The sequence below is a fragment of the Brassica napus genome, chromosome C7 (assembly GCF_020379485.1).
Source record: "Brassica napus cultivar Da-Ae chromosome C7, Da-Ae, whole genome shotgun sequence".
Lineage (NCBI taxonomy): Eukaryota > Viridiplantae > Streptophyta > Magnoliopsida > Brassicales > Brassicaceae > Brassica > Brassica napus.
Genome location: NC_063450.1, coordinates 25,700,913 through 25,714,435, shown reverse-complemented (window position 1 = coordinate 25,714,435; position 13,523 = coordinate 25,700,913). Strand labels below are relative to the sequence as shown.

General features: G+C 31.4%; 1 pseudogene across 1 annotated transcript; it reads left to right on the top strand.

The window, feature by feature from the left end:
- The first annotated feature begins 5,236 nt into the window (after positions 1-5,236).
- Positions 5,237-12,070, top strand: LOC106446604 (annotated as a pseudogene). The gene is made up of 8 exons (XR_007326155.1): positions 5,237-10,079; positions 10,303-10,404; positions 10,754-10,832; positions 10,913-11,095; positions 11,181-11,262; positions 11,341-11,458; positions 11,533-11,690; positions 11,784-12,070. The product of XR_007326155.1 is annotated as an RNA-binding protein CP29B, chloroplastic-like (transcript).
- Positions 12,071-13,523: the final 1,453 nt, after the last annotated feature.

Sequence of the window (13,523 nt, the reverse complement as noted above, 5' to 3'; positions counted from 1 at the left end):
CACTCATGAAGGACTAAACTGTGTTAGTAATGTGATTGATATAGTTCGTGGTGTTGCTTGTTGTGTCACTGAGACTTATTGTTTGTTTGTCTTTTTAATTTGTTACTTGTACTGTTGAGATTACATAAATTATATTAAGGTTGTTGAAAGTACCTTTTGTTTCTGGATATTTTTTCTCGAGTTTAGTTGTGTAAGTTTTGTGTATTAAGTAATAATTTTTTTATTCTTATTATGTTGGTTATATGTTTTTTTTTATTTTTAAACTTGTTGCTTTTACCGGACCTTTAAAACAAATACATGAAGACTTGTAAAAGTAACTATAAAATGAGTGACAATTAGTATTTGAGCCTTAATGAGTTTTGAACGAATATATGTATTTGTCATAAGAAGACAATAGCATTGGTCTGTTGACATTGAGCATGTAAGCTATTTTCATAAGACAGTAGGAGTAAGTAGGTGGATATGTTGTTGTCGTCTTTGTGTCTGTTGGGATTGTCTCTTGTATCTCCTGGTGTGGATGTGTTTGTTTCTCTTTTATTTGATGGGTAATATGTAAACAAAAATCATTGTTAGTTGTATTTATCAGAGTTTGTAACTTATTCTGCTTTTTTGTTTAGGTAATTTCACTAATCTTGGTTGTCGTCTTTGTCTTCTTCGTAAGCATCTGCGAAAGTAAGTTTGTAAATTGTTAAATATCTGGCCGTATAGTTTGTATTTGTTTAGCTGGCTCAATGTATGTGTCATTGAGTTTTAGTTGAGTTGATTGATTTGGTATATTTGTTTTGAAGTTTATTTGTAAGATTAGACAAAAAGAGAGGTGATCATTAATGATTCGTCTTTTTTTTGGGATTCTAGTTTTTTGTGTTTTGATTGTTTGGGTTATTGTGGTTTCTTTTAAGCTGTAAAATAAAGATTTGAGTAAAATTAGATTGATAAGTAAGAGAGATAAATAGACGACCACAAATTTTGGTTAGGAAATAATTTTGATTATTGATGTTAGCACAATATAGACAGTAATATATAAGGGAATTATGTGTTGATTGTTTCTTACGGATCAATGAGGAGACGAATAACGACTCGAGTTGTTTCTTTGGTGAGGTCAGAGCCCTGGACATAACGGATTTGTCCAACCACATCTGCGAGTTTAAATGTCAGTTATGATATCGAAACATAATATAAACTCAAATGCAATATGATAATATACCAGAGAGTTCTAGGTTTGTGTTCGCAATCACTTGGAGATTGCCGAACAGTCTAATCTTGACTGGAGATTGATCTTAGGAGCATCTGTGATGACTTCATCAATAATGGTTAGTGAGATGAAACGAATGAGGAATGGATGATCAGTTATCTTGTACATGCTTGAGCACCTAGCAACCTCAAAACGATCAACTTTCACAATGAAATTTGCTTTCAAAGATGTCCTGTAATGATTAGCACCTCCCACGGGAGTAAACCCATGAATCACAGAATCTTTTCTGCAAATAATATTATTCAACAAAGAATCAGGAAATCAATTAAAACAATTATGTTAAATAAGTGTGAAAGATCGTAGATTAACTTACCTTTTCATCAAGGAAGAGAACCGTGATTCCCACAAACTCCCTGTCTTTCTTGAAGTTCAAGGAATCCCAGAAGCGGAGGAAGCCAGAGGCTATGCTTTGACTACTACGACCAAGACGGAGAGACTCGAAGGTTGAGTGACGGACGCCGGGACGCCGGTTTGAGGAAATGGAGAGGCAGAGAGAAATATTTTCTAGGAGATGGTTAAAACTAAGAAGAATCAATGAATTTTGTGGAGATGCAGATTGAGTTCATCAAAGATGAGAATCATATATATAGGGTTTATAGAAGGGCTACAAATCATGAACATTTATGATCAAGCGATTTAAGATGGGGACATGAAGAGTTCACCGGTGAAAAAATAGATTACGAACAGACACATGGCGCAACTTTGTAACTCAGACTTGTTTGAGACAATGATTAAAAGAACTCAAACTCATGTTAAACGACAACAGTTTACAATATGAGAAAACTATAATTGTTGCAAACTTGAGCTTTTTTCATATAACGTGATGAATCTCATTTAAAAATGAAACTCATAATACACTTGTAGGTCCGACCCTCAGAGGAAGCTAAAGAAGCAAGGGCTTCCGACCTTCATAAATATATATTAGGTTCGGCCATCAATGTACAAAGTATTATTTAGCTTAGTGGTATAAATGTTGGTGTTTATATCTTAATAACCCGGGTTCGAGCCATGGGTTTGACACTTTTTCACACTTTTTAAAAGTGAGGCCCACTAAACGCTGACGTGGCGCGCTGAGGAGTGAGCAAAAACTGGAACCTTAATTTTGTATTAATTAAAAAAAAACTCAATCTTAGGTGACACTTCTAAATTCCATTTCAAAGAATTCTAGAGCATCTAATATAAAATATAGTTTAAAAATATGCTAACAACGTTATATAACCCAAAGTATAATAAATGTGTATTATTTCCTTAAATAAAAGCTACGGAATTACCTAATATGATTAACATATATATGACAATTAATGACTATGAATAATAAACATTTGATAACAATTTTTGCATCCTTGTTCATTTTTGCTTAATTTTATAAAAAATTAGATTTTTTTTCTTATATGTTATATTTTGATCTTTTAAAAATGACTTTGAAATTACATAAATGAGGAAACTTTATATGTTATATTTATTTATTTTTAAAACAACTTTAAATTACAAAAATAAGGAAACCTTGTATATTTTATTTTTCTTATATGTTAGATTTTTTCTTATATGTTATATTTTGAATTTTTTAAAACGACTTTAAATTACAAAAATGTTAATTTTTCTTAACCAAACAACTAAAAACATTAAAATAACATGTGTCAATTCGATGGTTGATCTGAAACTTTTCAAAACCATATGGAAGATAAATGTCAAAATAATTCAACTGTGGAAACAATACTGTTTATTTTTTTCAAAAATGTGTTCGGTGGAAAACATTAAAGTGTTTGTGTCATAATTTGTTTAATGTCCGATCTGATCAACCCATAATATATTAATCATAGTTTAGTTCCACCATTTTTAATAAAAAATGATCCGGTCCATCTAGGGGTGTTCAATCCAGATATCGGTTCGGTTTCGGTTCGATTTTTTCGGTTTTTCGATATTTTGGTTTATGAAAAATAGCAACCATATTAAAACCATATTTACTTTAGTTTGGTTTGGTTTATATACCGTCGGTTTTTGGTTTATTCGGTTTTATATCAAAATACCAAAATACCATAAACTTTTAAAAAAAGAATTTTATGGATTTTATTTATATTATTAGATATTAGTTTTTATATAACATGAAGATATTTCGGTTTTTACTATTTAAAATATTTTGTAAACATATTAAGTTAATAATTATAATAGTTTTTACATAATAGAAATTAGTAATCCATAATATTATAAATAACTAAATCTAAACACTCATATTTGTTAACAAGAAGGTAAACATTATGTTTTATTTAATTTGATAAAAATAAAACATAACTTTTAACTTAAAACAAAATATTAAGTTAGTAAAAACAACGTTTCAATATAAAAATATTAATAAAATAAATTATGTATATATTCTTAATTATATTATAAACTTTACATATAATTATACTACTATATTTTAAATGATCGGTTTATTCGGTTTGATCGGTTTACATACCAAATCATATCCATATACCGCGGTTTTCAAAAATGACATCCATTCGGTATATTTGGTATCACAAAGTCCAAACCACTTTCTCTATTTCGGTTCGGTTTGGTTTTAGTTGGTTCGATTTTGCCGGATTGAACACCCCTAGGTCCGTCCATCGGAAAGAAATTATATAATAACAACAAAAAATATTGTATATGTATAAATAAAATAATTAAATATCTAAAAAATATTATCGATAATATATATACAAATAAATTCACCCTGCGCAACGCGCAGGTCTTATCCTAGTTGTGCAGGGTAAATTTATATGAAAATTATTTAAGAAATATCGTATGAAAAAAAAATTATATTATTGATCGAATTAATATATTTGGCCCTTAAACAATTTTTTAAAAACTTTTTTGTTAATTACATAATTTGTTTACTAATGAACTGATCCCATTTTTTAAATTATTTTAGGTCAAAAAATTATTTATCGCATAAAAACCTAATGTTTAGGTCGAAGAATCTCATGCCTACTATTTGGTTACAATGAAACTATGTCAGCTCGGTTTTATATCATGATTTAGCAATTTAAAAGTTAATTATGGTTATGAGAAGTTTACGTTCACGTGCCAATCCTATCTATCTTCGATATTTTTCTCCTTTTTGTGTCATTTCGATAATTTCTCGATATAAATATTGATTTTTGAGTTTATTCTCATTTCTTTCTTTTATTTTGGCTTGATATTTATAAAATGTTTAAGATTCAAAATTGTTAAAGAGATACATACTTAGGTTAAGATCTGCACCTTGTGCAGAATAAATACTTATTTTATATTTTCTGCATAATATGAAATAATAAAATAATAATTATATATTAAATAACTAAGAAATCAGTTACTATTATATAATAAATTGGCTTGTACATATAAATCAAATGACCGCTCTTGTTTATTCGCAACAATTTTAGAATAAATAAATCAGAGCAATCAATCTTATCTATCGTATATGATATATAATTAAATTTAAACGATATGAAGTATATATATATATATATATATATATATATATATTAACATAAACACCTATTAAAATAAAATTATTTATTTATATGATTTTATTATCATTGTATCTTATTATAGAAAAAAAATTTAAACATTGATCACAAAAGTTTATGTGAGACTTTTAACAGTTTTAGTAATTTATACTCGTTTTGAAAAATTCAACATACAACATATACAAAAAAATATAAATTTTTAATATATGATTAATGTAATTGTGTAATTTATTTTAATAGTAAAGAATTAAACAAAAATGATAGAAAGTATACAGATTATTAGAAAATCTTCATTATTTAAAATCATTAATTACTATATATATCATAATCCTATTAGGTAATTTCGTAGGTTTTATTTAAGGCTATAATATATAATAAATAGACACCTTGCTTTAGTTAATATCATATGATATCATATAGTTGGTATTAAATATTTCTAATGAGATATAAAAATCGAATTGGACCAACAGTTTTTTTTAATTTCAGTATGATTAATTAACTACCTAATTGATTGACACATAAGCAATGAACTTTCTTTAATTATTACAAAATTGAGGTTACATGTTTTCAAATGTTCCTAGATTAATATAGGATTTTTATTTTAAAACCTCCCAATTAAGTTTATTTTGGTTAAAACTCCTAAATTAAAGATTTAACAGAAAACTTCCCAACCTAAATTATCTTAATGAATCAGACCCTCCGTTAATTGTCCGTTAAAGTTCGTGAAACAACACGATTTGTTAATAAAAACAACACAATGTTTAACTAAAAATATCATGTAGTTTACCATTTTCACTTTTAACATAAAAGTTTTAAGTGTCGTAAAAGTCCCATTACTGAGAGATACGAGGGATGAACCCTAATTTTCGAAAGAAAGATTTTGATTATCGTTAATTTAGTTCTTGTGAGAATCTGAGAGAAGCTGTGTTCGTGAGTTCAAACACAATGACAATCTTAACTCTTGACATAAAATAAGTACAAAAACAACACTTGAAACACAATCAAAATGTCATAGAAACTAGTTAAAAACAACACTTTCACCACTAAAACAAGCTGCAACCACAACTCTATCTTAGCAACTTAATTTAGTTAGCTTTTAACCAAACTGACTTACTTTTATTCTTCTGGTTGTGTAACTACACAACGAAGTCTTCTTCCTTGACTTCTTCTTCCTTTCTTACTCTTCACGCTTCTTTTTCTTCTTCTTCCTTTTCTTGCGCTCCAAGCTTCTTCTTCTTCTTTATTCTTCTTCTACATGACTCCTTGGTCACTTCTTCTTTTTGTGTGGCAAGCTTCCTTGCTTCCACTTCTTCTTCTCTTAGAGGATTTAATCAAGTTTCAATCTCAACACTCAATGTCAAAACAATAGCCAAAGCTAATTCCATTCAAATCTAATTCCATTCAAATTTCGCCTAAATAGCACAATCAATTGAAAACAAAACTTTAAACAAATTAGAAAAATCACATAACAAAGTGAAAGCAAAAGAGAACAAAACGAAAGGCATAAGGTACACGAATCACCAGGGAGAAGATGAACAATTATAAACTTGAAAATTTGAAGAACCCTAATTTTAACTTTGGGACTCGCCATACAGATATAAGGAAGAAGAAAACCATGTCGTTTTTTTTTGCACTTATTAAACTATGAGTTCCATTTAGACGGAGATTTTCAAATTTATAACGGGACAACTAATGGAGGGTCTGATTCACTAAGATAATTTAGGTTGGGGGGTTTTTTATTGAATATTTAATTTAGGAGTTTTTATCCAAAAAAAAACTTCATTGGGGGGTTTTTACATTAAAAATTCATTAATATATAGGGGATTGTTCCATGTTACATTGGTATTTTTATTATTAAATACAATAGTATTATAATTTTTTTTTTCGAGTGTTTTTATTAATCAAAGAATATTTTGACGGAAGTCCAACTAATCTTCTATAAAAGTATCGACGAATAATTCGATCCTGAGTTTTCAAATAAGGTTTAAGACATGATTTCATGTCTTGCCTGACCAAGCAAATGACAATTTAGTTTCTGGCAGAATTCAAATCCATGACTGACAAATTTACGATTTGTCCCAAGTTCTCCTTTTACCATCATGCTATCACTGTTTGGCTTCTCTCGTGTTACACAACAAAAATTGGATCATCAGACAATTTTTAAAGGCTGTGATTTTTTTTCTTAAAAAATCATTGTTGAGAAATATATCTAAACATTAACCAAAAATAAAATAAAATAAGTTGGTAACACAAACAAAACAGAAAAGACAAATCAAATTATAAGCGCATTAACCTACAATTTTTTTTTTTTTTTTGCTTAAACTTTGGTAAACCTACAAATTAGAACCACAAATAAATTAAGAAGATCAAATTATAAACAAATTAAAGTACAAGTTAAAACTGATTTATGTTTGTATTGTGAATTCTTAGACTTGGTTTCTACCGGACGATATACATACAACTTGGGGATGAACAAGTACGTCATGACAGCATGGAGGTGAAATCTGCGAGCAACAAGTAAGACTATCGACATGGGCTCGGTTCAGGTTAGTGTTGAACCAGCTTTCCCCACTGTTTCTTCCGGTAGCTCAATCAACCACAGTGAAAAAGACCCATGGCACTCAAAGAAAGCGCGAAAACGAATGCTCCTTAGCTCCGTTGAGACTTGGTCGTAGAAGAATTATTGTGTTCCCACCAAAGAAAATACTACACCGATCTTCTGTTAGATTAGATATTTGAAGGGATTTTAAACGTGCATCTCAAAATTATATTGTCCATGTTCAGACAACAAAATATTGGTTAAACCTTTTGCTTTAAGTGTGGTCTTACTATTTTTTGGGAACTAATCTTTTATTTTCTTAGTTCAGTTTTGAAATACTCAATTTGTTATTTTGTTTTCAAATTGTAAACCTTATCGGCTGTCTTATAGGCTTACAGCGCCAACCACTGAGTTGAGTTTTGGCTGTTACTTTGGCTTTAATGTGCAAGATAAAATAGACAAAAATTCCAGACAATGCAAATCTATATGTTGTCACCAATTTTCGATTTTTAGAATGATAGATTCATGTTGATGTTAGATTCGGATTAATTATGGGCTTCCAACTTAAAACCAATTGGCAATTAGTGGATTGGCCCAAGTCCCTTATATATTACTCAAGTCCCTTAGAATTCCCGATGTGGGATATATATCCCTAATACCCCTCCTCGAGATGATGGCTCTTATCGGCCAGAAATCTCGAAATTTTTTAAGACAGTTATACTCGGTCGAGCGAGTCAATTATGATCTTTATACCCGGTCGGATAGGGTTATATTAATTAGGGGTATAACGTATTTAGGATCTGAACTCTGATACCATGTTAAATATAATAGAATAAATATATTATTGTGTTGTGTGTTAATGACTTACAAGAGTGTTGTATATATACACAAGACTTAGACCTATCTCAACTAACAATAGAAATTATCTAAATCTTATGATATATATCTAAAATAACTAATCCTTATCACAAGTGGATTTATATAATATTCTTCGGTTTGGGTTTCATAGACTTCATGAGCTTCACTTCATAATTGGACTTCAACGGTCCATAACAATTGGTTCGCAAGATAGACATTTTGCTCTCCAATATATCTCCAATACTCCCCCGCACGACAAACGTGGGATGCAACACGCAAAGCTGCATTACAAAACAGACCATGTATGACGTGGACAATATTGTCGAGGAAAAAATTTAGTAGATTCCTCCGAATAAAAAACATCAACTTCAACTTCAACTTTAAACAAGGAAGGTGAAACTTCAACTTTCTTTAGTTTTGACAATAGGAATATATCCCGTGGACGCAACTGCAGTTCCAAGAACAATCATCTTTATCTGGGATAGTCTATAACACGGACTAAAAACTTGACCTAAATACGTAAGTGTTCTATTAGAACCCCCTCTAGTGGTTAAACTATAACCAAAGTATCCCAAACTATGGAATATAACACAAGAAATCTTTGAGAAATTCTAGACTATAGAATAATCTCTAACTATAAAAATATTCCAAACTATGGAAAACAACACTTTGAATATTCTAAACTACAGAATAAATCTCAGACAAAATCAACCCATATGAAACCCACAAACCCTTAAACATCATTAAACCTCTCTTTAATTTTTGCACTCACCGGCCACGTACCCAAAACAAAACCCACTACCATTCTTAATTAATAAAAAAAACAAATCCTATTAGTCAGAGATCACGTTAACTTATTTCAAGCTTTTGTTGCTTCACGTCTTGATAGTCTCCGTCTTCATCATCGTCAACAGCACCGATGATGATCATCATCAAAGCTTAGAAGTTATAATGCGGAAGCTTTAATTTTGATCCCTAAAAATCGAATACTCTGATACCATGTAAAATATAATATTCTTCGGTTTGGGTTTCATAGACTTTATGAGCTTAACTTCATAGACTTCAACGGTCCATAACAATTGGTTCGCAAGATACACATTTTGCTCTCCAATATATCTCCAATAGTTGACATATATATTTTGTGATTAAGTTTGTTTCTTGATTATATATTTTGTGATTAAGTCTGTTTTCTTGTTTTTGATAAGATTTGATGTATGAAAAGATTATTGATGAACGTGTTACGTGAACAACTCAAGTTTCTCCAGTTTCTCAAGTTCTCAACCACACTCCGAAGACTTGTGGGCTCTCAACATTAAGATTCTTGTTGATATCTTATAACAGAAGTTAACTCTCTTCTCCTCTTGCCACCTCATCAAATAGGGCAAGGAGGAGGCTACACCTGTCCCATAAATTAAAACACACCGTTTCTTTAACTTGGCAATGAATTGATGCGGGCTTATCTATGTGTTTTAGGCCTTATGTGTGGATAAAAAGACTAGCCGGCCAGCCCAATAGGATTCGACGCAATCCTCTCTTAACGCCGTCAACCCTATCTCGTCTCTTCCTCCTCCATGGCTGCTTCAGCTTCGTCCCTCGCTCTCTCCACCTTCAACCCTAAATCCCTTCCTTTCTCCATCTCCAAACCTGCATCCACTTCCCTCCTACCTCTTCCCTCTCCTTCGAACTCAACTCCCAATCTATTTCCCTCTCCATCTTCGCTTCCTCCGCCGCGTCTCGCTTCGTCCGCAACGTCGCGGTTACAGACGACTTCAACGTAGAAGAATAAGGGAACATTTTCTCCGATGAGGCTCTGCCGCCTCCGCAGCAGGAGCAATCCTTCTCTGCTGACCTTAAACTCTTCGTCGGTAACCTTCCCTTTAACGTCGATAGTGCTCAGCTCACTCAGCTCTTCGAAAGCGCCGGAAACGTTGAGATGGTTGAGGTATGAAAGAATCATTCTTTATGCTTTTTGAAGTGGTTTGTGTTATTATCATAATGGGATTCCGACAAGAGACAAAGATTGATTCTTTTTATTTTTGTTAAGTTGAGATTAGTGAATCTGTCTCTGTAGTTAATGTTATGTTACAATGGGATTCCGACAGTAGACAAAGGTATGTTCTTTTTTGTTGTTGTTGAGTTGAGATTAGTTCATTTGTCTTTGTTAGGTGATCTATGACAAAGTGACATGACGAAGCAGGGGTTTCGGGTTCGTGACTATCTCTTCTGTGTCTGAAGTTAAGGTAGCTGCTCAGCAATTCAATGGCTATATGAGAAGATATCTCTCTCTTAATCTGTTCTATGCTGATAAGGGTTTTGTTAGATGAGTGAAAAACTTTAAACTTTATGGGTGGTTTTAGTAAAAGTCGAAGCCTTTCTCTTCTCTTCCTCATCTTAGTAGCTCTTAAATGGTTTAGTGATTTAAGCTGATGTCTTTGGCAAATACTAATACTCAGTTACCAGGTTAGGAACGTGTTAATCTGTATTATTTTTCTAACGTCTTATTGTATCGAAAGTTTTCGACTTTTACCAAAACACCTATAGAGTTTAAAGCTTTTCACTCATAAAATTTAGATCTTATTGTATCGAGTATAATCAAACTAAACCTAACCTTTGTAGACATCATAGGGGCTGTACGAGACATCAACATTACTTTTAATGATCAGACTTGGACAGCTCAACACATTATGATTAACAGGTGCGATGATTGATGCATAATAGGTATGTGTTTACATAGTTTATATTCGAAGTCTAATATGGAACTACACTTAGTTGCAGTTCTACAACTGTTTCTCTAAGTGTTTTTGATGCACAAGCGGACCAGCTAAAACAAAATATCTTGGCCATCGGTGTGGCAAAGGTGATCGTCGCAACCAGCATTAACCCCAAGTTTGTTGGAGGTAACATTCGGTGTGGGAAAGGTGATCGTCGCAACCAACATCAACCCCAAGTTTATAGGGGGTAAGCATTTATTTATTTATTTCCACTCCAAATCATATGTATATGTCCATTGACAAATATAAATAAATTTAATTTTTTTCTTTAGGTGGACTATACCTGGATGCTACTTCTGGGATCCATTTTTACTTTGACCATGAGGTGGCCGCAAGCCGGAGACTATTTCAAGAGTACTCATCTTATTACTCACATGTCTAAAAATAATCTACACATGTCTTTGTTCATATCTGATTATATACAATATGCAGGTTGTATTCAAAACCCGAGAAGGACACTACCAGTGCAAAGCAGTACCATGGTGTAAAGAAGCTCGAAAAGGTTTCACTAGGAGAGTTGAACAACTATGCTCTGGAGTCACCCCCACAAGTAAGTTTCTGATAATTTACTGCCTCAGCCTCATTCTTCTGTGGACTAAAACCAAAATTCTTTAATAACTGCAGGCCATTGAGTTTCTATGCAAAGCCAAGATCGCATCACTGGAAACTACAAACGGATGGTGTTACATCTCCTGTGCTAAATGCTCCAAGAAGCTCCAGCGAGGGAACTCTTTGTTCACATGCCCTACATGTTTTAATGCCAGTGCTGTTGGAGTTGTCAGGTTCGGTTCACATATCTATATTAAACTTGCTTATTAAAAACAGCCTTTTGTTATTTGTGCCAACTATTTGGGAAAAAAAAACACAATCGCAAGGTATCGTGTTGAGCTGCTGGTGGAGGCGGGTGATGATAAATCTCTCTTTGTAGCATTCGACTCAGCTATGACTAAGCTGACAGGAATCGGGGCTGCAGAAGTTGCGATGGAGTGATTGAAGCTTCAAGTTATGTACAAGCTCCATCAATCTGACATATCTTGATTAAAACAAAACACAAAATTGTAGATTGGATTAGTGAAAGTTTTATCTTCACTTACCATTGTTAGATTTCTTTTACTAACTTTTTGTTTCTCATATGAAAGAAAGCTGAGATCTCGCATTTTATAAATTTGAAAGAACTCAAAATGCCTAGACTCTCAATCAGAAACGGAAAAGGAAACAGAGAACATCTAAAAATGCATTTAAGGTTCATTGTGCAAGCGTTGTTGGAGAGGAATATTAACAGTGGGACTGCATTTTCATCAAACTATTGTCCACCACCTGCTGAGTTTTAACCCAATCGAGCTTTAGTGGCAGGCTGGCAGCAGTAGCGATCTACTGCAGTCTTAGGAATCAAGAGCACTTAGATGGTTCCAAAATAATTATTACCTAAACATGTTTTTTAAACAACTAAAAAAAGTAAATTTGTGAATATTAATACAACTAGGGCTTTTCACCGCGCTACGCGCGGTTTGGACATTTTGAATTTGTTTATCTACTGTATTTTATTACTACCTATATAATTTATTTTGTTTAAGTTTGCATTTTTTATTACTCTTAATGAGCTATATATTTTCATTAGTTTTGCTTTGTTTTTCTAGTAGATTTGAACTGTCTTTCTAAAAAATTATACTATATACCACATATATTTTAATATTATCAAATAGAATTTCTATTCCTTACCGGATAATGGATATCATGACTAAAACAGATGAATTAATTTGATACTACTTTTTTTCTTTTCAGTGTTATTCTCCTTTGACATATACATAATTTTATATTTTTGTATTTTTCAATTCTCATTTAATATTTTGAGTAGTATTTATGAAATTACTGAAGTAAATTCTTTTTAATGGTGTTACGGTGAATACCGATTTTCGGCACTGCTTTTATTATTAATTTTAAAATAGGGAGCATATGGTTAATTAATATATATATATATATATATATATATATTAATTTTTATGTATTTTTGAATTAATGCTGTTACGAATATGATTTTTAGTTTTCCATTTTTGATGTTTTTAACTTTGTAAAACTATCTATTTTTCATCATTACAACCTACATTTTTGTTGTTTATTTTTCTATTGTATATATAATAAGTATACATAAGTATACATCAACCTTTATTTTTGCCTTTCAGTTTTAGAGGTTGATTCTTTGTATGGTGTATATTTTGCCATTTATATTTCTTAAGTGGGTCTTTACTATATGTTTAATTATATTCATGTTTTTAGTTATTGTAATTTTTAATTTATATGTTTCTCTAGGCTTGCAGTTTTGCATTTGTTTTTGTGACTTGCGTTCTTTTATAATTGTGATATAAGTTTTTAGGATTTTTCTTCCTTTATATATTTAATTATTATTTTTGCATTCTTTAAACCAAAGCTGTAAAACAATAAGTAATATGATAACCGTTGTGATTTCTTAAATTGATTAACTCTGCTTTTTTTTGTGTTGTGTCTCATGTTACATTTTTATAATTTTCTCGCAATTCTTTTCACATTTGTTGTTAATTATACATTTGCACACTATTTTAATATATGATAAACAATATTGTAATAGCGTTTGAAATATT